Genomic DNA, 27532 nt, shown 5'->3' on the forward strand with positions numbered 1-27532 from the left:
AAGACGGGCTCAGGGCAAGTAACCATCAAAGAAATGCCCCAGGGCCACCAAGCATGCCTCATGCCCCTGGCACTGCCCTGTGGGCACTGGGGCTGCTTGGGCAGCACATATTTAAACTATGGAACTCCCTCCTCCAGGAGGCGGCCAACAATCTAGATGGCCTTAAAGGGATTAGACAAATTCAATGAGGACACTCGTCATTCCAGCTATGCTCTGTGTGCACAGCTGGTGGGAGCAATGCTTCTGGATACAAACATTGGGAGTGGATTTCCAGGCTGTGGGGCATTTGAAGGACTTGGGCTGCTTTCCCTGGGACATCTGTTGGGAAGCCTCTGTGTGGTCATGTTTCATGCTCAGCCAGTGCTCTGCCCTTCTCATGAGTGATGCCATCCGTGGAGTCTTTGGGGGACCTAGTTGCCTTGGGGGAGCAAATCCCCCCCCCCATGAATCTGCAGGGAGGCCCCTTTTAGGGGCTCCACTTACAAGCCCCATTCTCGACCACCTCTCCTGAGCACTCCTGGGCCCCAGAGCTTGGCAGGAAACTCCCTCACAGGGAAAAGCAGCCCAAGTTAGGAAATGTTTCTCCCTCTAATCGGAAGCAGATGTGTTCCCTGCAAGGCTGTCCAAGGGAGAGGATTCCTTGGGTTAGCTAGACCTCCATTCCTTTCATGGGATCCAAGGCCGCCCGTGTCTGGAAACTCTGAGGCAATCCTGAAGCCCTCATTCCTTTTTTAGTGATGGTGAGCACAGGGGGAAATTAAAATAATGGGGCTTTGAGTGGTTTCAGATGATTCTTTAAAAGGCTCGTGTTTAGCATGAGGCCAGCGATACATCTCCATCTGTATCTTGCTGCCTACCTCCAATGCTTTTGCCTGGCCTTCTTGCTTTCCCATAATTGCAAGATGGGCATGTTACACAGGGATGCCCAATATGCCCAGTGGCACAGCACACCCTCTGTGGGCAAGGAAACCACAGGCTCAGCATCTCCAGGCATTTTCTGTGCCTTCGGGGTGGGTGCTGAAAATGACCCCCAAATATTGGATTGGTCTGTGGGGGAGGATCTTAGAACTTCCGGGCTGGAGTGGGCTTATTTTTAAAGGTAAGATGACCAATGGGGTCCTTTGCTTTTGAAAAGCTCATTGCTTTTTTTATTTAAGGGGGGGGGGGGGACGTGCCAGTACTAACCATGAAGTTGTTACAGCAACTGCCACACTTTTAACATTTGAAGGGGGTGCCTGTACTGCGTACCCTTGAGTACCTCCAGAAAAAAGGACTGGTTTTGCTGCTGCTACAAGGATGTTGTATCTGATGGTTTCCATGGAAGAATGAGAAAGGATATACTCAACCTAGATAAAATGGGGTAAGGGGGGGGGGATAGGAAGGGCCTCTCTGCACGAGCTGCAGCAAGTCAGAGGAGACCAGTCTTCCCCAACCTCCTGTCCCCCAGATGTTCTTGACTACAACTCCATAGTCCCTGGATGTTGGTAGAGAGCCAGCGTGGTGTAGTGGTTAAGAGGGTAGACTTGTAATCTGGTGAACTGGGTTCACGTCTCTGCTCCTCCACATGCAGCTGCTGGGTGACCTTGGGCTAGTCACACTTATCTGAAGTCTCTCAGCCCCACTCACCTCACAGAGTGTTTATTGTCGGGGAGGAAGGGAAAGGAGAATGTCAGCCGCTTTGAGACTCCTTCGGGTAGTGATGAAGGGGGTATCAAATCCAAACTCTTCATCTTCTCTTCTAGTGCTGACAGGGACTGATGGATCTGGCTATTACCAGATTACAGGAGGCAGGAGTAGAGGATACTGGCTGGGTGGAGCAGTGGGAAGGGTTGGGAGGTTTGGTCCTTCAGATGTTGCTGAACTACAACTCCCATCAGCCTCAGCAAACCAGGGATGACAGGAGTTATACGGTAATTCAGCAATATTTTGAGGGCCAAAGCTTCCTCATCCCTGGGCAGGCTTTTTTTTCTTGAGGGCCACATTCCCATGAGGGTGGCTCTTGGGGGTCCCCTGCAAGCTGGCAGTGGCTGGAGGCCAAGCCCATGACAGGTGAGCCACAAGCACAAATGTTCTGGATGAACAAATGCCACTGAGGGAAAGCAGAGAGACAAAACAAAAGCAAAGCGGCCATTTACTTTTATCAAATAATATGCTGCCTCTTCCAATTGTTCTAAATCTAAAACTACAAAGAGATATGAGGGGAGAGCGACTTTAGAAAGTCCGGAAAACAAGGAAAAGGCAACAAACAGGAAGGAGATATCTTGGGCAAGAGTGGAACAGCTTCAGGAGGAGTAGAGGGGCCACTTAAAAGGCGCTGGGGGCCGTGAGTTGCCCACTAGTGGTATCAGGCATCCTGGAAGCTTTCTGTTTTAAGGGGCTCAGCCACAGTGAGTGGTAGCTCAAGTCCTTTGGGTGCAGAGATGGTGGGGTCAGCAGGCGTTTCTGGCCGGGAGGATCTGGAAGCTGGTGCAAAGATAGAAATGGGCGCTTTCTCCGTCGGAGACCCTGGCCCCACCCCCGAGAGCCACTGCCAGTCAGAGTCAGATTGGTCCACAGGAACCAGTCCCGATTTTGTGATGAGAGCCACTTTGTCCAACCTTCTGGATATGCAACCTTCTGGACAAAACTCAAGAGCAAGTATGTCTAGCCTTTATTTTATTTTATTTGTATTTATTACATTTATATACCACCTTTATCTTCCAAGGTTCTCAAGGTGGTCTGTATGGTTCCTCTCCTTCCCTATTTCCTCCTCACAACTGAGGAGCGGGTGCAAGGGCACCCAGTGAGCTTCATGGCCGAGGGGGGATTTGAACCCTGATCTCCCAGGTCCAAGTCCAGCACTCTAACCATTATGCCACACTGCAGCAGGATCTTCCCGGAGCACAACAAGACCAAGGGCGGCAGGGTGGAAGTGTCTCCCCCCTGCGCCGTGGTGAGCACCCTCTTGCACTATTTGCCCATGGGTAAGCATCTCCTGAGGGACGCAGGTGGCGCTGTGGGTTAAACCACAGAGCCTAGGGCTTTGCTGATCAGAAGGTTGGCAGTTCAAATCCGTTGCTTGGTCCCTGCTCCTGCCCACCTAGCAGTTTGAAAGCACCTCAAAGTGCAAGTAGATAAATAGGTACCGCTCCAGCGGGAAGATAAACGGCGTTTCCGTGTGCTGCTCTGGTTCACTAGTCATGCTGGCCACATGACCCAGAAGCTGTACGCCGGCTCCCTTGGCCAGTAAAGCGAGGTGAGCGCCGCAACCCCAGAGTCGGCCACGACTGGACCTAATGGTCAGGGTCCCTTTACCTTTACCTTTAAGCACCTCCCATGTCAGAAGTCTAGTCTTGAACAAGGCCGGTCTGTGCCGCCCCCCCCCCCGCCAAATGTGGAGTGGGATAAAATGGGGGAGAGTTCTTGGTAGAAAAGCTGGGGCCAAGATGGGGCTGGCCTCTCCTGGAGCACGCCTGCCTGCCCAGAGGTCTGCTGCCCCATCCTGCCCCCCGTTGCAATCCCGCCCTCCGGGTGCCCCCCTCCCGGGCCAGCAGCATCTTCCTCCTGCCTGGCGCGCTCCCTCTCTTCCTTCCCCTCCTCCGTCCTCCCGAGCGAGGCCTCCCGTGAGTCACCGGCGAGGAATGCGGGAATCCTTCTCGCATTACTTGGTTGCAAAAGCCCTTTAATCCCGTCGCGGGGAGGGGACAGGGCCCCGCCCGGCCGCCCGGCTCCTCCTCCGCCCGCTGCTGCCACTCCGGTCGGGGCAGGTGCGCAGGAGATGTTCCAGGGTCTCCGCCACGCGGGGAAGCGACGCGGGTGACCCTGAACCTCCAGCCAAAGAATGAAAGCCGGGCGAGGGCTGGCGGGGGGGGTGGAGGGGGCTAGGAAGCGCCTCTGGCGGCTGCGGGTGCCAACGGGCTTGGCTGGAGGCACTTGGGGAGCGGAGGGGGGAGCGCCAGGACCCCGCTCCCTCCGACCCCCAGGCCTGCGGGTCTGAGCGGGAGGCGCGCCGGCGCCGGGCGCGGGCAGCATCGAACGACTTGGCTGGTGGAAACCCCAAAGCGCATCTGGGCCACATCCAGATGTCCTGCTCACCCCACCCAACCAAGCTCATCCTATTTCTACATTCATTTGCAGCGCCCCCCGCCCGGACATGTAAATATGCACTTGGACGTGCGTGTTTTAAAATGCATTTTTCTCTCCCTATGTGCAGTTGCGAATGTGCTTTGGATCCGTTGTCTTAGCACTGCCTTGGGACGTTTGGAAAGTGTGCCCCCCCCTTACTTCCTTTTCACTCAGGAGGCCCTGCAGACCAGGCTAGTTTGTCCAGACTTTGCCTCAGTTGGACTCCACAAGTTCGTTTTATTTTATAACATGCATTTTTATACAACATGGTCCCAAAGCAGTTTCCAGCACACAAAAATAAACCACTCCCCTGACAAGATATGTGGTAGCTATAGAGGGTCCACAGGAAGGGCCCCCCAGGCAACCCTAGACTCCAGGGCTGATTTAAATGAGCCCCCCCTCCCGTGTGTTATGACAAGGCAGTGGAAGCCCCTAAGTCATGTGGCTGTTTATCTGGACCCCGAGGGCAGGGAGTTCCACAGTTGTGGCACAGCAGCAAGGGCCGTATCAGCTGATGTGACAGCCCCAGCTGACTGCCTGGAGGCCTTTATAAGTGAGCATCAGCACCTTGAATTGGACCCATAATGCAGAAAGGCATTAGAGGCCAGCTGTACTAGCCACAGTTTCTGGGCTGTCTTCACATAGAGCGCATTACAGTACGAAAAGCAGGATGTTCCTGGAGCATGCAAAACTCTGGCCAAGTGATCTTGATCCAGGAACAGCCATAGCTGGCAAACCAGCAATAGCTGCAAGTGGCCACCTGGGCTTCCTGTGACAATGGTGGATCCAGGGGAAGGACCACCAGACTGCATGCTTGCTTCTTCATTGGGTGGGGAGCAACTATCTAGAACAGGCCAGACACCCAGTTCCCAGACAGAAGAACCACCTGCCAGCAGGAGCACCATTTTATCAGGATTCAACTTCCGTTTCCTGGGCCCTCGTCCAGCCCATGCACTGGTTCAGCAGAGACACAGCTACACAGAAGGTAGGGAGAGAGGAAGAGCTGCACATCACCGGCTGTCCTGCTGATGATAACACTGAGCCCCAACCCCCCCCCAACCCGATGACGGCACCTAGCGGCTTCATCGAGATGTGTGTCCTGGTTGTGGCAAAAGGAGCCACCAGCTCCTTCTGGTCTAAATACCTCTGTCACAAAGGGGATTAAACCTGGTAGACCTACTCTTGCATTGCAGCTTGCACCAGGCCCAGTTCCCATGACCACAGGGAAAGCAAACTTCTGTCCTGCCTTCAGGGGGTGTTAGAGAATTGCTTGGAAATTCTTTCTTTGCTCCTTCTGATATGGGCTGACCTTATCCACACTTAGAATCATAGAATCATAGAGTTGGAAGAGACCACAAGGGCCATCGAGTCCAACCCCCTGCCAAGCAGGAAACACCATCAGAGCACTCCTGACATATGGTTGTCAAGCCTCTGCTTAAAGACCTCCAATGAAGGAGACTCCACCACACTCCTTGGCAGCAAATTCCACTGTCGAACAGCTCTTACTGTCAGGAAGTTCTTCCTAATGTTGAGGTGGAATCTTCTTTCTTGTAGTTTGGATCCATTGCTCCGTGTCTGCTTCTCTGGAGCAGCAGAAAACAACCTTACTCCCTCCTCTATGTGACATCCTTTTATATATTTGAACATGGCTATCATATCACCCCTTAACCTCCTCTTCTCCAGGCTAAACATGCCCAGCTCCCTTAGCCGTTCCTCATAAGGCATCGTTTCCAGGCCTTTGACCATTTTGGTTGCCCTCCTCTGGACACGTTCCAGTTTGTCAGTGTCCTTCTTGAACTGTGGTGCCCAGAACTTCCCAAACTGATGTGCAGATTGGACCTTAAGTTGCCCATTGGCTTTCACACATCCCCAGTGCTCCAACACAACCCCCCCAAACATGCCAAAATACATGTTACAACACTTATTTTGAGAGGAAGGGCATTTACAAAGTGTATTTCAAGAGAAAATGTGTTTAGAAATGTCTGTTTTGATAGAAAGTTCATTTAAAAATACACATTTTAATGTGACTTTTCATGCAGTCTTTTTAAAAGCAAAAAACAAAACAACCAGTCTCAAATTAATGCAGAAATAGGATGGAACAGAGGATTGAACACTTATGGAAAGGCTGTGGACATAGAGAGAGGGGCCAACCTGAGTGACTGCCCCACAACTTAGAAAGAAAAACAGGAAGGCACAATGGTGGCTTTTGGTGGCTAAGTAAGGTGAATCGTGGCCATGGAGAATGAAGTTTTTCAGTTTTCACCATTGTAGAAAGATGTGGGAAGGGGAATCTCTTGGTTCTTTGGAGGTTTTGAAATGGTTCCATTTGTTGCAAAACTACACAGACATTGCTATGCTATTTCGGGAGTTCAGAATGGCTTTCTTTGAGGTCCAGCACACAAACACACACACACTGCTGGGGCCTCCATGGGGGACTGGGAGTGTGTTGCTGCTGTCAAATGGACTGTCATCATATCACTGGCACTGGTAGTGCCCATCACATCACTCGAGGTGTGCCCTGCTGCCATTCTGCCTCCCCCTTGCCTGCTCCATGCCATTCTCCATGCAGGTTTGGCATTCTCTGTTTTTCTAATCTGAGGGCTTTCCTGGCCATCTCTCTCAGAACAAAAGCTGAAAACGTGGCACGCATCTGTAAAGCTGTCCGTGGCCACACACCAAGCAGGGCCCTCCATTGTGCAAACTGCTTGCCTTAAAGGCCACCATTAAAAAAAATAGCACGAACAATATAATGATAAACCATTTCCTGTGCTTCTAGGTACCTGGGAAGGCATAAAAATGTAGAATACGATCCATTAAAAATACAAACGCAACAAATAGTTAAAAGCAAAACAAAGGAACAAAAGAAATGCAAGGAGGTGGGGGGGAAGAGTGAAAAGCAAACCGTAGCCAAAAGGAGGAAAGAAGATGCTCCATGTTAAAATTGGGGGCAATAAAAAGAAGCCCGGCCCATCAAACCCCTGTCTTGTTTGTGGAGAAGACTGTGTTCTCTGTGGAGAGGGACTTTGGCATGGCCACAGCCGAGCCCAACGCCCTGTGCCCCTTGACCTTCCCAGAGGAGCATTTCCTGGGAGCTTCCTGATGAGGCCAGTACACACACACACACACACACAGAGAGAGAGAGAGAGAGAGAGAGAGAGAGAGAGAGAGAGCGCTTTTGCAAAAGAAATGCCATTTCTGGGGAAGGGCTCCAGTTGTTTCCGTCAGAGGAGACAGGATGGAAAAGAGGCCTGCTTGACAGCCCCGAACAAGAGAGGCTTCCCAGCCTGGGCTGCATTATTTGCCATGGCAACGGCCCCATCAACATGCTCTGAGAACAGCAGCATGTTTGGAAAACAAGATGGTGCGCCGGCTCCTCTCTGCCTCTCCTGCCTGGGCGCACGGCACGCGCATCCATCACCAGTGACACCAGGGTGCCCCTCCCCCTTGCATCTCCTGGTGCAAGGAGGAGTAATGCTCTCAATAACCCCACCAGCCACCTGATTTGCTGACGGGGGGTGGGGGGTGGACGTCAGGTGCCGCAGACAGAATGAGCAGCCAAAGGCACAGCCCCAGCCACCTCTGGACACAAATGCAAGCAGGAGAGGCTCTTGGGCCAAGCCAGCTTTCCTCCCCTGGCTTGGCCTCACCCACTGCTCTCCAGGACCACAACCCCTGACATCCCCCTGATCTTTTTTTTTAAAAAAAAACATTTTATTAATTTTCCAATAATAACAAAGCAAAAAAAGAAAAAGAAAGAAAAATAATAATCATAACCAAATTTGTAAACCATTATTTTTTTGTCAACTTCCCTCCACTCCCCCTCCTGATTCCATTACAATATGATTGTTCAGCATGTCCATTAAACCTTATATACTTAACAATCCAATTTAAAAAACTTCTTCATCTTATTACAAGTGACTTTTAGAAGTTATGCTAATGTGATGATCTGTACAGAAGGCTTAGGAAATGTGCATTATACAGTTACCCTTTTTTGTACTAATTTGTCCTGCATAGGTCAATATTTTGTTTAGCCCCTCTTCTTTGTCTTCTTCATCTTCTTTGACCAAGGCTTCTTCCTTTCGTAGGGGCTGGCCATCATGCCCCTGTCTTGGGCTGCACTGGCTGCAGCAGATGGAAGCTGCGCTGGTTCAAAACATCTGAGGCCACAAAGTAGGAGGAGCCTAGATTAAAACACCTTTCCCTTGAAAACAAACAAACCTTTTCTCTTAACCCCCCTTTCTCTTGTTTTTGGGAATCTAGAGCCTCCTTGATCTCCAATAATGGCAACCAATTTGAGCAGATGGACTCGTGGTCCATTTCAGCCGAAGCAGAACTGAATAGATGTCAACTCCTGGAGGTGGCCTGATCAGAGGTGGCCAGAGGCACCTGGGGAGAAGTGGGATTACCTGGGGGGTGGAGAGAGGCTGGGGGGGCAGGACAGGGGGTACAGGAAGTGTAAATAACTATCAGATTTCAAAAAGCTGGCATCACTGGATCAGGTTCCCCAGTTTTGTTGAATTAACTAAACGAAATAGCTCAGTTGGAATAGTCGGGGGGATAGTTTTAACTGGATTTTGAATAAATGTGCAATTAATGGTTAGTGTTTTGAATTATATCAAGTTATTTTATTCCTTAGTGGGTTGTGCAAACCACTATTCTAAATGATATTTTTTAAAGGGTAGGCTAGGGGGCACTGGCTTTATGTGTTTATGGAACTGGGGTGGGGAGTGGAAAAGGTTGGGGAACCCCTTCTCTAATGCAGCCATGTACCACTTTAATTATAGGCAGCCATGTGCTCTCTTGAGTCCAGCATCCCCCTCACTCAGCCAGCAAAGGCAGAGAGCAGCGCTGGCAGGTCTTCTCTTTGTCAGCTCCCCAAGCCCAGGCCCCACCAGCTCAAACTCTGGGGTGCTTTTCCTTCTTGACATGCACACAGCATAGTCCATCAGGAAGGAGTTGGGTTGTTTTTCAAGAAGTGATTCACTCCTTGGGAAAGATGGGAGGGGGGCGGCGGGAATTAAACACAGCTAAGGTTTAGAGTTACAGGGGAAAGACCCAAGATTGCAAGCTAGTTGGGAGAACTCTTGGAGATGCCAAGGCATTGTTGTGCTTTCTTGCACCCTGTCCAAGTTTTCACTCTGAAGACTGCCTTTTCCTAGCCAGACCCACACAGGCTCTCTGGGGATCAGCAGTAACTCTCTCTGCAAGGCTTCTGAGTTCCAGGGTGGCCATGTGTCCTGCATTGTGGAAGAGAGTCCTTTGTTTGAAGGGCTGTCTAGTCCAGATCCAAATAAAGGTAAAGCACCCTAAGAAGGAAGGGTGTGTGTGTGCGTGTGCTTGTGTGTGTGCGTGTTTGTATGTGTGCGTTTGTAGCCCATCCACAGTTAGCATCATCTGGACAATAGGCTGAGCTGCGAGGGCACCCAGCTCACCTGGTTACAAGCTTCTGTGCTGCGTTGAGATGAATTGTATTGCTCCACAAATCACTGCAATTATTTCTAAATGCACATTGATACAGATAAATTAAAGGTAAAGGTAAAGGGACCCGTGACCATTAGGTCGTCGTGACTGACTCTGGGGTTACGGTGCTCATCTCGCTTTACTAGCCGAGGGAGCCGGCGTACAGCTTCTGGGTCATGTGGCCAGCATGACTAAGCCGCTTCTGGCAAACCAGAGCAGTGCACGGGAAACACCGTTTACCTTCCCGCCGGAGCGGTACCTATTTATCTATTTGCACTTTGATGTGCTTTTGAACTGCTAGGTTGGCAGGAGCAGGGACCGAGCAACAGGAGCTCACCCTGTCACGGGGATTCAAACCGCCGACATTCTGATTGGCAAGTCCTAGGCTCTGTGGTTTAACCCACAGTGCCACCCGCGTCCCACAGATAAATTAGCATGTGCAAATTTTATGTCCACTTTTTGATGACCTGGAAGTGGCCCTGTTCTCTTAAGTTCTCTGCAGAAAATTCCGTGTGACTCCACCCAACTCTGCCTCCAAAAAGCATTGCATCTTGTGCTGTCCTTGAAAGACGGGCAGGCAACTGTGGCTGTCCTCTATCTGGCCTTTTTAAAATATTTGGTCACATCCAACATATCTCCTCCATGGCTTAATGTTGCCCCCCAGGATAAACTTCCCTGGTTGCTCCTCCAGGCTGTGCTCTCAGGCTTGGCTTCCAGCATATTGCTGCTGCTCTCCTCCTCAGAGCTCTTTCCAATTTGTCAACATCATTTGTTACTGCAGCAGCACTGAGCACATAGTTAAGCGGTCTAACCACATGGCCACCACAAGCTTGTCAGAAAGGTTAGGGTGCAATTAACCCTTTCACCTCTTGGTCAGTGCTGAAGTGGTCCCCGCCCTCTGCCTCCTTTCCTGGGGCTTCCTCTCCGAAGCCACTGAAAGGACCTTGCGGCGCAGGCATTCCACTAAGCTCTGGTTACACCACCACTGGGCTGGTATCCAGTTGGGCGGAATCCAAAAATGTTTTTAAAAATAAAATGTATCCACACTCTATACTGCAGAGAACTGGTAGAGAGGAGGACAAAAGAACGGAGCATTTCTTGGGGACTATGTTTGAGATGCTTGTTGTGCCACAGCAAGGACTCCATTCAGGGTGCCACAAGGCTCTTTGGGGTTAGCAAGGCTCTTGCTGACAGAGGTGCAGAGGTGACAGAGGTGGACTTTGGTAATCTTTCATAATATGGCACCCTGTGCAAGGCCAAAATTTAGCGCCCCAAAATGGATCTTCTCAGTTATGGAACTTTTCAGTTTTGTGCCTCTTCAGCTCAGCACCTTGTTCGAGGGAACTGCCCGCACCACCCTAAATCCGGCACTGTCAGTGGTGGCGGGTGGTGGGATGGGGATCTTTTTAAAGGGTTTGAAAGATGCCTTGGCTGCTAGCAAAAAAAGAAAGCAAATTGGCAACTAGGCCCAATCCAGACAATAGAAAGGAGAGAACTCCGACCACAGCATGGGGCTTAGTGGCCACAGAGGCACCACAAAGCATTGGGAGGAGAGCCCTCCTTGCCTCTAAGCAGACCAGCCCTGAATCCATGGCAAGTTCCAGGACCAGCATCTGTTAGTGCTCGGGGGGGGGGGGGGCTGTCTTCCGCCTTGCCCCCATCAGCTCTGAAAGGGAAAAGGGAAGCTCTCTCACTCACCAGGCCCTATTTCAGTGGCTCAAAGGAGTTGGCTGCCTCTCTCTTTAAATTGCAGTGCTAATCAGAAACACGTGGTCCATATTGTCAACACTTCATTTAACCACTTCTATAAATTCAGTATTAGTGTTAAAAAGAGTCTGACTTGATGGATGAAATACTTCGACATCTGACGAGGCAGACCCAATAAAAAGTCAAGCTAATAACTCAGAGAAAGCAGGGAGACGCAGGGAGGCTTTAGGCATGCAGCATAGGAAGGGGAGAAAGAAAGAAAGAAAGAAAGAAAGAAAGAAAGAAAGAAAGAAAGAAAGAAAGAAAGAAAGAGGGTGTCCTGCCATTTGCATGCAGTTGAGGAGCAGTAACCAATGAAACCATGACAGGGAAACAGCCGTCCTTGTTGCTCGCTCGGCAGGAATTCACTTTCTCTCCTTTGATCGCTTTTGGCAACGGAAAGTGTCCTGGGAAAGCAGAAATCTGGAGGTTTTGACAACCAAACATTTGTGCAAAATGGTAACTCATCTCCTTTCACAAGCTGATAATTTGTTGTGTTTTTTTTTTAAAGGAACAATTAAAGAATATTGGGTGGGGTAGAAATGGAAGGTTCAGTTTTGCAGCACAAGACGAAGAGGAAGAGGAAGGATGTCCCAGCTGCACCGTCTCCTCTTCCTGTTCTTAGAGCAAGAGGCTGCTGGGCTGGGCTCTGCGTAGACCTGATGCAGTCCTGCCCCACAACTAGGCTTACAACCTACAGAAATAGTTGTCTGAACACAACCTGGAACTATTCTCAGCTCTGCAGCTCATCCCATCTGAGAGTGTATGCAATGATGCTTCGCAAATATCCCTGGAAAATGCCAAGAGCTCAAAATACTGCTCTTTAAGTGGAAAGGGAGGGGCCTTTATTGTTCCACAGCCCACACTGCATATGAGTCAACACAATTCTTGCCTGAATTAAGTAATTTAAAACTAAGAACACCCTTCTCTCTCAGCGCAAATGTGACTGTTGTCAAAGGTTGTCAAAGGTAGGGTACACAGAGAGTGTGATGTGGTACATGTAGGCAAAATGGGGGGGGGTGCATTAGTGTAAGAGGTGGGCAGAAGGCAACAAACCCGGTGCATTGTATTTCAGAACAGCCCCTGCATTGGCCAACACAGCTAAGAATGCATGGTGCTTCACAGACATCCTTGTTGCCTCATTTTCCCCTCTGGGAAATGCCCCTCTCCCCTCAGTCCACCTCTCCTGTGTGTTTGCTTGCTTTTTGGCTCTCCTTTCAGACAGTGAGGGAAAATGCCTTCCTTCAAAGGAGAACAAGATCAGCTGGAGAAGGTTGTCAGTAAAGAAATATATGGATATAGAGGGAGATTTCTATCTGCACCAGGAGACCTGGTGCAAAGATGAAGGGCAGGAGAATTAGCCAAGGAAAAAGGGAAGGGGGCTCCCTCCAGGGGCACATTTTTGCAACCTCCACTTGTGGGGGGGGGACCTCTGAGTTAAGCTGGAGTCACTCAGTTAGCACCCTCAGCTGAGAAAACGTTTGCCACCCAATTAGGGGCGGGGCATGGAAGATGGGCCAATGTCTGGACAAGCAAGGTCTATGTAAACTTTAAGAATTTAATGGTCACAGCCTTGCACTGTTGCCTCTGCTTTAGGGCTTTTGTCTGATGTCATTGTTTTTCTGATTGTTTATTAACTATTACAAGATTTAATTATTTCCCTCAATTCCAAGAGTCGCCTTAAAATTTTGTGGAAAGACAGAGAACAAATTATACTGTAACCCTCCCCTCCCCTGCCCCCTCAAAAAGACTCAGGGTGGGGTTTCAGACTGAAAGAGGAGTGGAAACCTTGCCACCGGGCACTGCCAGGACTCCTGGTGGCATATGAATCTGCATATGCCAAGGTACTTGCATTAGTGCCTCTGGGAAATTGGCATGGTGGCTGCCTGGATCCATCCCACCCGTTCTCCAGATTGCTCAGCCACCCTAAAAGCAAAGGAAAATTAGAAAATTAGAGGTCCAGGGCCTGTGGCAAAAGCTTCAGCAACCCCCACCCCATGGCTTCTGTCTTGAGAGTATTTCAAAGTGTCTTGCAGAGGGAAGGGGCCTTGCCAAGGGGGAGCTGGGCCTCTTGTGGAGAAGCTCCTTTAGGTGAGTGTCCTTCTGCCTGGATGGCATGAAGGCTGGGTGTGCTGATGACCCAGAAGCCCACAGCTAAAGCCCCTCAGCTCCATGGCTTCCTAGCAGGAGTGGATGTCATCACTCTGCCCTGCAGCCAATGGGTTACAATCAGAGTTTGGAAAGCTGATGTTTCAACTGAAATAGGAGAGGAAGGAAAGAAGCCCTCTTCCCAGACTGGGTGCCCTAGTGAGGAGGAGGAGGAGGAGGAGGAGGAGGAGGAGGAGGAGGAGGAGGAGGAGGAGGAGGAGGAGGAGGAGGAGGAGGAGAAGAAGAAGAAGAAGAAGAAGAAGAAGAAGAAGAAGAAGAAGAAGAAGAAGAAGAAGAAGAAGAAGAAGAAGAAGAAGAAGAAGAAGAAGAAGAAGAAGAAGAAGAAGAAGAAGAAGAAGAAGAAGAAGAAGAAGGGCCTTCTTGGGACTGCCCCCAGGCCTGGCTCCCCTGCCCCTGCTAAAACAGTATCTCCAAAGGTATTTAAAAACAAGGGGTGGTGACTACACCAGGATGTAAGGCTCCCTCCACTGATGTGCAGGAATCTCTTTTTGCTCCAAGGCAGACGCTTGCAATCAGGACTCTGTGTGTTTGTGAAATTTATTCCCATTCACGATCCCTTGAGGTGTGGGAGGTCCTTTCCCCCTCTGAAGTCCGTTTAGTACCCACTCTGGGGTAGGGATGGGTGATGTCTCAAGTTTGTGGATCCAGAGACCCCACTTTGCAGATCGCCTGGGAACTGGCTGGGGTTTTTTTTGTTTGTTTTTTGTTTAGAGAACTCCAGAAACTGTTATTCTATGAGGAGGGGCAGAGACCTAAGATGGGAAATTCTCAACAACTTATGAACTATCGTGGCAAGGAACATTATTATTATTTTTTTGCAGGTGGGGTGTGGGGGAGACAACATGTTGGTCAGAAATCTAACCCCAGGCTGAACAGGCGGAATTGATACCATGTTGAGGAGTCACTCTTTGTGGATTTGTGGCTCAACAAACCTTATGCCTGGAGATTTTGCATTTGCTGCCCTACCCAAGGCGGCCTTTCTAGCTGAGGCCAGTGAGGGTCCCTCTTCATCTGCATCAAGCAACACCTTTCTGCTTCACAGGAAAAGCCAAAGGCCACCATGGATTCCGCCTGATTTCTGACGGCAGCCACATCTGAAATACAATTTGGGGGTGGGGAAGTACATCCAAAAGGGAGAGGAAGGAAAATGCTGCGGATCACACTGTTTGTGGAATTGTGGAGTATCTCCAAGAAATGTCCAGCTGTTTGTCTGGAACGAGCTGATGGAACAAAGAGCCCAAACTGCAGGTACCAGGCGAAACCGGCTCAGCCTGAGAGCTGGATTTCCTCCTCGTACGGAGCAGAACTGCTCTTTGGAATCCGCCTGAGCCAGGCCCAGGAAGAAGTCCCACTTGACTGAGCTGCTGGGAAAAGGCCCAGTCAGCCGCTGGCCCCTCCACCGCCCCCTACTTCTCCCCTCCCACCCCCGTTTCAAGCTGAAACCTTTGGCTATATGTATGTTTTGCCTAGCAATCAGGTTCCTCCTCCTCCTGTGGTTGGGAGGTCTCCTGCAACAGAAATGGACGCTAGAAGTATGTGCCAGGAGGCCCAGATGAGGCTGCCTTTGTCTCAGCTCCACGGGAGACGGGGAGTGATGGACAGGAAGCAGGTTGCGGCTCTCTCTCTCTCTCCCCACCCCCTCTCCCTGGGTTCCCTCGCGGGAAGCCACACACTGCTTCTTCCAGATAGCCTCTGGATCAGAGGTGGGGAACCTTTATCAGCTTGAGGGCCACGTTCCCTTCTTGACAATCTTTCAGGGGCCATATGCCAGTGGTGGGCGGGGCCGCGGGCAAAATGGGCAGAGGAAGGAATGGAAATGTGACCCTCCTTGCCATGCCTGTTTTTTATCCACATTCACACTCCTCTGCACAGTCAGAGGCAGCCATGCTTCAGAGGTCTTCTCCACACTTCACTGGGTGCGGGGGGAGGGGGGGAGGGCACTCTGCAGCCCTCAGTTGGAGCAACTTGGGTTTACTCCAGATTGGCCTTTGCTCCAATTTAGCACTAAAGAGCATGTTTTGCATGGGAAAGGAGCAGGGCAAGGGGGAAACTGCCCAGACTCACGTCCAGAAAGCTCAGATGGAGTGGAAAAATCACTCGAGACAAGCAGAAGTGTGGATGAGCCCTGGAAGCCAGTTGCTGGGAGCCATGGGAAGAGGGGAAAGTGCTGTCATGCTCCGGTCCTGATACAGGTTTCCCATGGGGGCCAGGGGTGTAGCTAGCTAGCGGCGGGGGCGGGGTGATTCGCCCAGGGGGGCGCTGCGGTGAGCTGCCCATGGAGTCTGCCTGCCAGATGCAAGTCCCATGCTGACGTTTCGGGCAGTGCAGGGCCCGAGCCACCACGTCACTCCCAGGAGAGACGCCTGGCTCGGAAGCACCGCAGGCCAGGCCCCATGGCAAGTGCCGCCCCCCGCGATGTGCCATTTGTCACCCCCTCAGGGATGACACCCGGGGCAGACAGCACCCCCCGCACCCCCACGCCCCTGGGGGTGGGGGCACCTGGTTGGTCTCAGTGAGAACAAGTGGCCGAACTAGATGGGCCGCTGGCCTCATCCAGCAAGCTCTCCCTCTGTTCTTACCCTCTCTTGTGTTCATATGGCCATGTTGCTCCTTCTGGTCACTTCAGAGTGAAAGCTTCCTTTCCCCCGCTTTGCACTCTCTTTCATCTCACTGTGTGCCACCACCTGCCCATCCAGCAGTCTGCTAAGAGGCTCTGAAAGGGCTTCCTTCCTCTCTTGACTTCACACAAGCATCTCCTTGCAATGCCACATCTGCGTTTAAAAATGGCATGGAAGTCTTTGGGGCCGGGAGATGTTTGCTTCCCAGAAGGTGCCGCTGCCCTGTCTGCTGGCATTTGGGAGCAAATTTTCCACAGACGCCTCTTGCTGCATTCTCCAGCTCCTCCGTGGATTTGCCAGCAGGCAGCGGCCCACCATCCAGGGTGATGGATATCTGACACAGAGGCAGGTGAATGGGAGCTTCAAAGCTCTTAGAAACTGCCTGGGAGAAAAGAGCTTAGAACCGCCAAAGAAGCTAAAGAGAATAAAGCCCTTGCTAGGGAAAAAGTAGATCAGATAAACCACAAGGAAGGCGAAAATTCAAAATGCATCATGTAAAAAATAAAACAAAACTGTTATGTACTGAAGTTCTCACCCTGGGCCAGCAGGGGGATACTGTAGATAGTTTTCACTCAGGTCCACATATGCAAATAAGGGATCGAAAGTGACATTCAGTGATTGGATAGTTACAGAAAATGGTTACTGTTGCATTCTAGTTGAGCTCTATATAAGCAGGCTGGCTGAACCCTTCAGTTCAGTTCTGTTCTGGCCTGTGAATAAATAAGAGCTGTTTGAAGAATCGCTGTGTTGTCCGATATGTTCACCCACAACTTAACAAAAACAATCCCTAATTGGGGTGGAAGGGAAGATGACTATCCAGCTGATCAGAAAAGATCAAACAGAGTTCCTGAGCATGCTTGGAGTTCCTTTGGGCTCCTTGTGTCTGCCCTGCAAGAGAGTCAGGTCCTCTCCTTTTTTGCTCTATCAACTTCTGTTTGCTGAGGCCTAGAACCAAGTGATATGAAAAGGTTATTCTGAGGCTGGGTCACTCAGCTCTTCCAGGCCTAATAAAACAAACCCTGAGCCAAATAGAAACATATTTCATCTAATACAGAAAATATAATTGGGGAATGGGTCTGGAGTTTGACCTACAGTATTTTTGCTAAATAGAGATTTAAATATATCACTGCACGGAATGTGCAGGGAAACAGCAATGGCCACATTCCTCTTCTAGGCTGGGAGCTTGGGGGGGGGGCATGTCCATTTAACCCTTCAGGGTCCTGTGAAGCAATCTTGTTCTCCATCATGCTAACGCCATGAAGCAACAGCAGGGCTGGTCAGCTGTGGGTTTTTCAGAAGATGAAACCTTTGAGACAGCTGTACATGCCTCTCCCACCCTGTGGCAACTTCCTAAGATTTCCAAGGAATTATTAAATATGCAAACAGAGGGTTGGGGAGAGACTGGAAAAGGGAGATGGCCCAACAGTTTGTGGTGCCTGCAGAAGGTTCTTCTGCCCCAAGAGGCTTGGTGTCACCTAAGAATTCACCTTGCTGGATCAGACCCCAAGAGCAGACCCTCCAATTGTCCCTATTTTCCAGGGACTGCCCCAGATTCACAGAAGCCATTCCAGTTTCTGATTTGATCCCAGAATGTTCCACTGTTCCTTAGGATGCCCCTATTTTCATTAGTGAAATGGTGGGTGGTATGCAATGGTTCATCTAGCCCAGCTTGTCATTTCCAACACGGCAATAGTGTTCTCTTGCTGCTTCCGCCAGGCACCTGGAATCAGAAGGCTCCATCCGGTGCCACAAGAGAAGACCTCTGCAGGAAGTGATGGGCCCTGAGCTTCCACGAATTTTGTCTAATATTTGTTAAAAGCCAGCTAAACTCATGGCTCTCATCTCACCTTCTTGCAAGCCACCTCATAAATCAAAACGATGCCCATGTCGATGCAGCCATGACTCCTGGCCGTCCTGTTTCAAGGGACTCTTGGGCTGTTTCCCATGGCTCCTTCTGTGAGAATCCTCTCAAAGGTGAAGCAGAACAATGGCAGCCCCTGTGCCTGCCCTCCACTGGTTCAGGTCTCTTTCTGAGCCAGAGGTACAATTACAGACTTGCTCCGGATGACAGGGATGCTGTGGCAAATGCAGAAAAGGAGTCTAGAATGAAAGATGTCAAATGGGCTGGTGCTTTTCTCTTTAAATACTTCTTGAGGATGGGAAGAGGCTAATTAAATTCCTTTGCTGAATGCACTTAGCGTGTCTTTGAAAGTCCTGATTGCCTCTGGCTCCCGTCCAAGACAGGATCTGTGAACAGTAGATGAAGCAGAGGGGAAGAGCAATGCTGCCCATTTCAGAGGATGGTCAAGCGAGCCCAGGTAGGCAGCCCACAGTCGTGTTTTCTTGGCCCTTTGGAAGGAACTGAAGTGCTTCAGAAAGAGAACAAGCAACTCCCCGCCACCTTCACCAGGTTCTTGGTTGAAGAAACCCAGGCTGGACCTTTGGAAAACCAATCAGGCACAGGAGCAGTGAATCAGAGCTTTGCAGGGCTGTGTGAGACATTTCAGGGCAAGCACGTGTGTGTTTGTGTGTGTGTGTGTGTGTGTGTGTGCGTGTGTGCGTGTGTGCGTGTGTCTTAGTATAGCTGCAGCTGGCAACTCAGCAGGAAACAGGTGACTCAAGAGGGTTCCAGCTGGGCCTCCCTCTTGGGTCTAGTTCTTCCCTCTGAGCTGCTCGCTGGTGGAGAGACCAGGTCAGGATACCCTGCATAAGCTATGTGAGGTGGCTCTTTGCACCATGGACAATATCCCCATGTGAACAGCTGGTGCAGCAGCCCTCTTCCCCTGCCGGGGTCTTGCCTCCACTTCTGAGTTGGTGCCATGCGAAAGCGAAACACTGCCTTGACCATAACACCCTTCTGGACTGTCTAGAGGGGCTGGGAGCACTGTTATACGGTGGTTCCGCTCCTTCCTCCTGGGCCATGTGCAGAAAGTGGTGTTGGGGGATGAGTGCTCAGACCCCTGGACCCTCACTTGTGGGGTGCCTCAGGGTTCTGTCCTCTCCCCCATGCTTTTTAATATCTATATGAAGCCACTGGGAGGGATCATCAGGGGGTTTGGACTGAGTGTCCATCAATATGCAGATGATACCCAGCTTTACCTCTTTTAAATCAGAACCAGTGAAGGCGGTGAAGGTCCTGTGTGAGTGTCTGGAGGATGGATGGCGGCTAACAGATTGAGGTTGAATCCTGACAAGACAGAAGTACTGTTTTGGGGGGACAGGGGACGGACAGGTGTGGGGGATCTCCTGGTCCTGAATGGGGTAACTGTGCCCTTGAAGGACCAGGTGCGCAGCCTGGGAGTCATTTTGGACTCACAGTTGTCCATGGATGCGCAGGTTAATTCTGTGTCCATGGCAGTTGCCTACCAGCTCCACCTGATACGCAGGCTAAGACCTTACCTGCCCACAGACTGTCTCGCCAGAGTGGTGCATGCTCTAGAATCATAGAGTTGGAAGAGACCACAAGGGTCATCGAGTCCAAAGTTATCTCCTGCTTGGACTACTGCAATGCACTCTACGTAGGGCTACCTTTGAAGGTGACCCAAAAACTGCAATTAATCCAGAATGCGGCAGCTAGACTGGTGACTGGGAGTGGTTGCTGGGACTTTATAACACCGGTCGTGAAAGACCTACATTGGCTCCCAGTACGTTTCCAAGCACAATTCAAAGTGTTGGTGCTGACCTTTAAAGCCCTAAACGGCCTCGGTCCAGTATACCTGAAGGAGCGTCTCCACCCCCATCATTCAACCCAGACACTCAGATCCAGCGCCGAGGACATTCTGGTGGTTCCCTAATTGTGAGAAGTGAGGTTACAGGGAACCAGGCAGAGGGCCTTCTTGGTAGTGGTGCCCACCCTGTGGAACACCCTCCTTTCAGACGTGAAGGAAATAAGCAGCTATCCTATCTTTAAAAGACATCTGAAGGCAGCCCTGTTTAGGGAAGTTTTTAATATTTAATGCTGTATTAATATTTAATACTTGATTGGGAGCCGCCCAGAGTGGCTGGGGAAACTCAGCCAGATGGGCAGGGCATAAATAATAAATTATTATTATTATTATTATTATTATTATTATTATTATTATTATTGGCTTCCTTGGCTTCTCCACAAGTTCCCTGGTCAGGCTTTCAGCTGTAAACACTCCACCTCTTGTCTGTTCCTAGGGAAACTCTATTGCCTGCTCCCTGCCCTAGAAAATTACCGCTTCTGTTACCTCTTTAAGTTTGCCTTCGGAAAATGCCATTTGTGCGAGTCCCTAGAGTTGTCCTTCTCAAAGGGTTTTGTACAAGTTCCATTTCAGGTGTGTGGATCCATGCTGTGTCTAGGGCACATAGAGGCAACCCCATCCTGCTGGATTCTCCTCCTGCTGCTGCTGCTGCTGCTGCTACTGCTGTTGAAAGGCTGGACCAACTGGCCCCGGCTTTTCTTATTCTGTCCTTCTGTGATCTTCAGGGCAAGTGTGAGGCTATAGGGCACCTTGGCAGTTCACAGAGAGGGTGCTCTGCCCCTCTTTTTCCTTGGGGGTTTCGCCTTTGTGTTTTCTTCAAATGCCAAACTTGCACTTGGCACAAGGCTCAGCATGGTGTCTTGGGGCAAAGCCTCGGGCAGCATTCAAGTTGGAGGGTTTTGGAAATGCATCTTCCCAAGGTGACTGTCCATAGCAAAAGCCTCTGCCCAGCTGGAACAGAGGGCTAATCCCTACTTCTGCTTGCTCCGTGGTTGATTCCGTTTGTCCTATGGTTCCCAGGCACGGGTCAGAGAGGGTTTTCTTTCATCCTGCCGCTTTCCCTGTTGTTTACTGATGAACTGAAAACATCAATCTGCAGCAAACCCGATTGACTTTGTTCTGATTCAGCAGTAAATGGAAGGTTCCTCAAGGGAAAGCAGTGAGGCAGAAGAAACACCTCTTGGACCTGTGCCTAGAAATCATGCAACAAACAGAAGTGTGGGTGAGTCCTGAGTCGTTATTGAACCCAAACCAGGGCTTCTCATTGCCCCAGGCAGGAGACGCTCCCAGAAGCTGCGTGAAGCAGACAGGCATCGCCACAACGTCTGGGAGGTCTCAATGCTTCAGAACCAGAGGAGGATCTTCCGGACTCAGGTGCTCCCAAAGGTTCACCCAGCCCTGATCACCACCACCTCCTGGTCCGTTAAGCTCATTCACACATGAGGCATAAACAGAGCAGTCAATTTCTAGGTCAATTTCTGTTCCCTTATAGTCTGTTCCCTTATAGTCAGAACTTTTTAAAAAAAACCTATGGGCAGAAAACCACATTTTAATTGCACTCTTTCCCATAAAATATGCATTTTGTATGCATTTTTTCTAATATAGGCATAATTGAATGCTTATTTTTGCATTTCTCATGAATATATGCTTTCAAAAATGCATTTTTAAAAGCAGCATGCAGATTTTTTGAACTGAAACTTTATCTCACAATTTGGAGAAGTGCAAAATCTGATTTAACTGCATTCCAACCCACATCAAAGTCCAGGCTCTGTGAATCAGATTGGTTTTCTTGACAAAGCAGACAAAACGAGATCCTCCCCGATCCCTGTTACAGCTGCCTCCCCATCTTTAGAGATCTCCTCTTTGAGCCCTGTGTGTCCAAAGTTGTCCTGAGGTCCATTTGTCCTCACTATCTTTTGCTGGTTTGGTTAACACTGGAGGGGAGGTGGTGGCCAGAACCTTCATCCTTCTCCCAGGCCTCTTTTTCAGGAGTTAGGATACCAGGGGTCTGAAAGACCTCAAGGGTCACGGATGTCCTTGAGGCTTCTACCTAGATGGCAGCCACCAGCCTGGCATGACCAAATGCACCTTTCTGCCCCATTGATCCAGCCCCGCTTTGCCTACCAACAAAAGTGGTTGGGACTGGTTTTTGTTGTGTTCCCATAGTAACTGGAGATGAAGGCGGCATTTTCCAGAGGCCCCTGCGCTCAGGAGGGGCTTTGCAGTCTGCACAACATCTCTGCAGAGCAGCTCCTGCACTGGGTCCTCTCGAGTCGTGGGGGCCTCAGAGGAATGGGCATGTCAAGATCAGGGACCCAGAGCCTCCACCTCCCTTTTTCTGGAGAAGATGTGGTGCTGGGAAATAGGGGAGGGGATGCCATCCTGTACATGTGGTGGCTGGTGGGGGAGGGGGCTGGAACTCAGGCCCCAGCGCTGGGTGCTGGCAGGGATCCGCTTTGTCACCAGTGACCCATGCCGGGGCGCCTTTGTGAAGGGCAGGCCTTATTATCCCTGTCTCTCCAAGCACAGCCAGGAAACAGCTTGCTCAGGCAGCCCCTTCGGCACATTTGCATCAGCCTTCCCTACTTCTGGGGCAAATTGCTGGGGTTTATGATGCCTGACCAGCTCCCCCAGGAATATCATTAGGCAGGCTCACTGAACCACAGCTCAGGGGCCAAGGTTTCCCCACAAGGCTCCAGTGAGGAAGGGCTGGCTTGGCAGCACTCGCCCCTCCGGAAAGAGGGGGCAAGGCAAGGCCTGGCGATGCAGGAAGTTGCCCAGCTAGCTGTGGGCTGCCTACACAACTGGCAGCAGTACTCCAGGCATGGGCCCTTTCTCATCTCTGCTTGGGTGGTACTGAAGGGGACTGAACCTGAGTCCTGGGACCTGCTCCTGCCAGGCAGATCCCCCCCCCCCGCAAAGCCCACCTCTGGCCTTGGAAGGGATCTCAGCTGGTCTGCAACCCACCCCACTCCCAGCCTCAGCAGGAAGCTGCTCTTAACTTTTTAATTGGTTTCTCCTGTATGGTTATACATATATTTGTGGTATACTGCTTTGATATTTTAATAAACAAAATAGTGTTATATAAATATTTTAAAACCACTTTGTGAACCACCTTGACTGTCAAGCAGTGTATAAATTTTATGAAAAATATAAAACATAACAAATAAAAGACAGCCCAACCACTCCTCCTTCACAGGGACATGACTGGGGAGATCCCAGATCCCCAGAGAAGAGCCCTTTAATGCAAAAGGCAGAGGGCCGCCAGAGGCTTCATGCTATGGTGGCGGTGGAGGAGGTCAAGCGCACCCCAGGTGCAAGAATCCAAAGCTGCCTATTCCACAGATCCAGGTGTCATTATTAGGGCCCCCTAGGAATGCGGGTGGCACTTTGGACCTAACCACAGAGCCTCTTGGGCTTGCCGATCAGAAGGTCAGTGATTCGAATCCACACGATGGGGTGAGATCCCATTGCTCTGTTCCAGCTCCTGCCAACCTAGCAGTTCGAAAGCACACCAGTGCAAGTGGATAAATAGAAAAGTAGATAAAGTAGATAAAAAGAAAATCTTGCATTCTGCACACACCTTTGAAGTTTTGATAAGGAATGAGATGCTTTGCCTTCAAAGCCACCGACCACCCACCCACCAGCGCAACTTGGTCAATCGGTAACCTTTGCATGCCCTGCTGGGAGACGGCTCTTAAGACTAAGTACCATCCTGCCAGGCCCAGGGAGCATGCAGGCTGGGATTCAGAATATCTTGCAATTCCTATTCACTTCCATTCCCTGTTTAAAAATGTACTTTGAGGAGAGGGAAGAACAGAGGACAATTGATTTAGAAGTGCCATTTTCTCCACAGACTTTGCAAGTGGCTGCAACAAGGTCAGGAGAAAAACAGTTTTACTCCTGTCTTACAGCAACATGAAATGAACCTGGAATTGCATCCTCTTTGTCTAGCAGCTCAAGCATAATGTGCTAGACCCCTCAGAGAATCCTGGAACATCAAGCAAACAAGGGAGAGCATGCAGGAGGAGACAGAGGGCAGCTTCCCTTCGTGACAGTCACAGCCATGCCCACTTCTGAGACTGTACCATAATCTTGCAATTATCATACAACAACAAGGGATGCATTGCAACAATCAGTGCAGATCTCCATGTGTTGCCTTTCCTTTAGATCTAATATTTTCTGGGCAAACAATTTGGAGTGCTCCAATTTCTTCTTTCAGAGTGACTCAAGTTGCTTTTTCCTTGAAGTTCCGTTGTACAGAATTTTCACACCATTCGCATGAAAACGTTTTCTGTGTTCTAAATGCTTAGCTTTTGAGCACACGGAACAATTTCTCCAGAATGACCCTTGGAGCACATCCTCAGCAGCTAACTCATCGCTCTGAGCAGCACAGAGGGGGAGAAGACTTTGTCTCCTTTGGGATGGTATCGGACTCCCAGGAAATTAGTGGAAATATATAAGTCGGAATTATGTACCTGTTGGAAATGTAAAGGGGGGGGGACCTTTTCCCATATGTGGTGGTCACGTAATGTAGCAGAAGCTTTCTGGGAAATGATTTATAATGAGTTGAAAAAAATGTTGAAGATAACTTTTGTTAAAAAAACAGAAGCCTTTATTTTAGGTATAATTGGTGGAGAGGTACGCAAAGAACAGGAAAAAAATTATGCATGTCCCAATGGCTGCCCGAATGATTTATGCCCAGAGATGGAAAGAGGAAACAGTTCCAACGGAGGACAGGCAACTAGAGTGGATGGAGTATGCTGAAATTGCGAAACTTACCAGAAGAATAAAAAACCAAAAAGAGAGTCTTAAAAAAATAGAATGGGGAAAATTCATTTACTATTTGAAGATGTATGTGCTGTAAGAAATAATTAAAAGAGAATACAAAGGGAAAATTAGTAAATAGGTTTGAACTGGAAATGCAATAACAAAGAAATATACCGTATTGGCCTGAATATAAGCCGCACTTTCCCTCCAATTTCCAATTGTGAAAAGTTAAAGTGTGCCTTATATTCGCAACCTTACAGTATCGCTGCTGAAACAGCTGCCCACAAGGGCCGTTGGGGGTGCGGGACAATGGTGCCCGTCCCGACTCAAGCCTCCACTGAGCCACCTTAGGGACGGGGGAGGGGGGAGGCCGCCAACAAAGCCCCCCCCCCCCCCGAAGCAGCCCGGGAGCCCAGGGCAACAGCGCACAGCCTGCCTGCTGCTCCCAAGCCTCCCCCAGCGCTGGCTTGGGGAAGTAGTGCCAGGAGGAGGTAGTGTTGGAAGGCAGGTGCGCAGCGTGCTTGTCGTGGGCTGCAGTTGTGTCGTTGTCAAAGACTATGGCAAGGAATCCCAGGCCAAAGATGCCATCCAAAAGTACTGCAAGTGCAAGAAATGAACCAATAAAATATATTTGCGCCTGGAAAAAAGAAAAGAAGAAGAAGAAGAAAAAGAGCGCTAGTGCCAGCTTGGGGAGTGAGGCGCTGAGTGCCAGTGCTGGCCGCCCCCTGTTCAGGGCAGTAGTGCCTAGAGGCAGGTCGCGCCTGCAAATAAGCCTTGAATTTTAAAGGTGCGTCTTATTTGCAGGTGCATCTTATTTGCAGGTGCGTCTTATATTTGGGCCAATATGGTAAACTTAGTAACCGCAGAAAGGAGGGGAGGGAAGTTGAGGGAAATGCAGCTTGATTATGTAAAGACTTTGCTTTTTCGTTAAAATATTTGTAAAATGAGAAAATGAAAAATAAAATTAATAAAAATTAAAAGCTCCCCTTTTGTGCTGATTGGGCGGCTCTACGGCGCTGGAGACAGGGACCCTGAGGCAGAAATATTAACTGGTTTCATACAAACTCATGAACCTGGACTTCTGCACCAGAGATAGCAGTAAGATGCTAACTAAAGCTGGAATAAGGGGATTGAGTATCACCAGTGGTGAATTAGGAGGCGAGTTTGCAGCTGAACTAAAAGGGATGGTGAATGATTCCAAGGGGGAAGGAAGTTTGCAGAATCTGGGGCAAACTATGGGTCAGGAATATAAGCAAAGAGGGCTAAGGGCTTGTCCACATTTGCCCTGCTGTTTCCAGGCACTAGTCCACACTGAAAAGCTCTGCTTCTGAGCAGGTCCCCCGACTGACGTTTGCTCTAATTGAGCTTTAAAGAGCGAGCTTTTGCAGGGGAAGCTACAAAAGGGTGGGGGTGGGATGCTCAGACACGGAGCTTTAAAGCACGGACTGGAAGGAGCAGAGGAAAGGTAAGTGCAGACGAGCCCAAGGTGTGCACCTGCTGATGAGAAGAGACATGCTGGAGCTCTGGGGCACCCCACTGCAAAATAGGGTAGAGAGTGGCTTGCCATGGAGTGAGCAGGGGGCAGAGATGAGCTTTGAACTGGGGACCTTCCGACCCACAGTTTGAGCTCCTTGCCGCTACACTCTGCCAACTCCAAGGCCCACATGCCCTTTCTCCAGCCTGGTGTTCTTCAGGGCACCATCAGCCTGGCAGTGGAAAAGAGGTAACAGGAATTATTATTATTATTAAAGCCAAATTCAAACAAGTGGGGAGCTGTAAGCTTGACTCCCATGGTTCCTCTATGACAAAGCCCATCCTTTCACTGTCCTGTCAGGCCCTCAAGGGTTAATGTTCCTGCAAAAGGGTGGGGGGAGAGTTGCTCTTTTTCAGAAAATTCCTCCAAGATCTTATTGCAGTGACCTCATGGCTGTGCTATGAGGCCTGGTGGGGGTCTGGTGTGTTCTCAGCGCTGTTGCCCAGGGTGCTGCACCAGAGCAGCCGGTGCTCCTCTTGGTAAGTTTGAGGAACGTCAAGGAGGGCGGATGGCAGAATCAGCACAGAGGCATCTTTCTCAAGCACTTGGCCCAGCTGCCTTGCTGCTGCAGAAGCAGTATCCCTGGGATAGGGGGCTTTTGTGGGTGCTTAGTGGGGCTTCTGTGAAGCAGGAGGCCAGAGCCAAGCGGCAGGCACACCTGGCAGATCTCTTCCGGAGCTGGGCCAGACTGCAGAGCTCTTACTTGGGCAAAGAGTGGGTTCCGTTGCACCAGCGCCAAGGGCCCTTTCCAGACCTTCAGAAACAGATTTCAATTTATATTTACTGACAATACTTATAGACCTCCTTCCAGTCATAACAACTCCCAAGGCAAATTAAATTGGAACAAATCAAAATTATTCACAGTTAATTTGCATCTAAAAACAACCCTGAACAGCCAATAGGCAGAAAGGTGCCATGCAACCACCCCAGACCTGGTGCCCTCTGGCTAATTTGGACAGCAGCTCCTAGCAGCCTCAGATAACCAAGCCCCAGGATGCTGGAGCTGGTGGGCACCAGGCTGGCAAATGCCATTCAAATGGTGGCTTCTCCATTCCCAGGTCTGAGAGAAGGTCCAAGGGTCCTTCTCAGGCTTTCTGGGGCGAGGTGGTCCCCAAATTGTCTGTGTCTGCCTGTGGTGGAGGGGGCAGGCAGAGTTGCTGGAGGGGGACAGGTGCCAACTCCCTCAGGCCCACAAAATTCCCCACGAAGGGGCCAGGGCCATGCTGCATGGCACCCACGGCCCCGGGCACCCATGGAGGTGGGCCAAGCTGGCACCCCCTGGAGCGGTGAAGGTTGCGAAAGAGGGAAGGCAGATCTATCCATCTCAGCTTCTCTCAGTTTCTCCTTTTTCCATCCTTAAGTGAAATTCTCCACATTTCCTCATCAGCCTGTATTTTTTTAAAAAA

General features: G+C 50.2%; 1 long non-coding RNA gene across 1 annotated transcript; it reads left to right on the forward strand.

The window, feature by feature from the left end:
• Nucleotides 1-850: 850 nt before the first annotated feature.
• On the forward strand, nt 851-25572 carry LOC310667264. Its single transcript, XR_014506246.1, has 2 exons — nt 851-1099; nt 23679-25572. It is a non-coding gene; the product is annotated as an uncharacterized lncRNA (long non-coding RNA).
• The last annotated feature ends 1960 nt before the right edge of the window (nt 25573-27532 follow it).

Source organism: Podarcis tiliguerta (assembly GCF_965153285.1).
Source record: "Podarcis tiliguerta genome assembly, chromosome: 16".
Classification (NCBI taxonomy): Eukaryota; Metazoa; Chordata; class Lepidosauria; order Squamata; family Lacertidae; genus Podarcis; species Podarcis tiliguerta.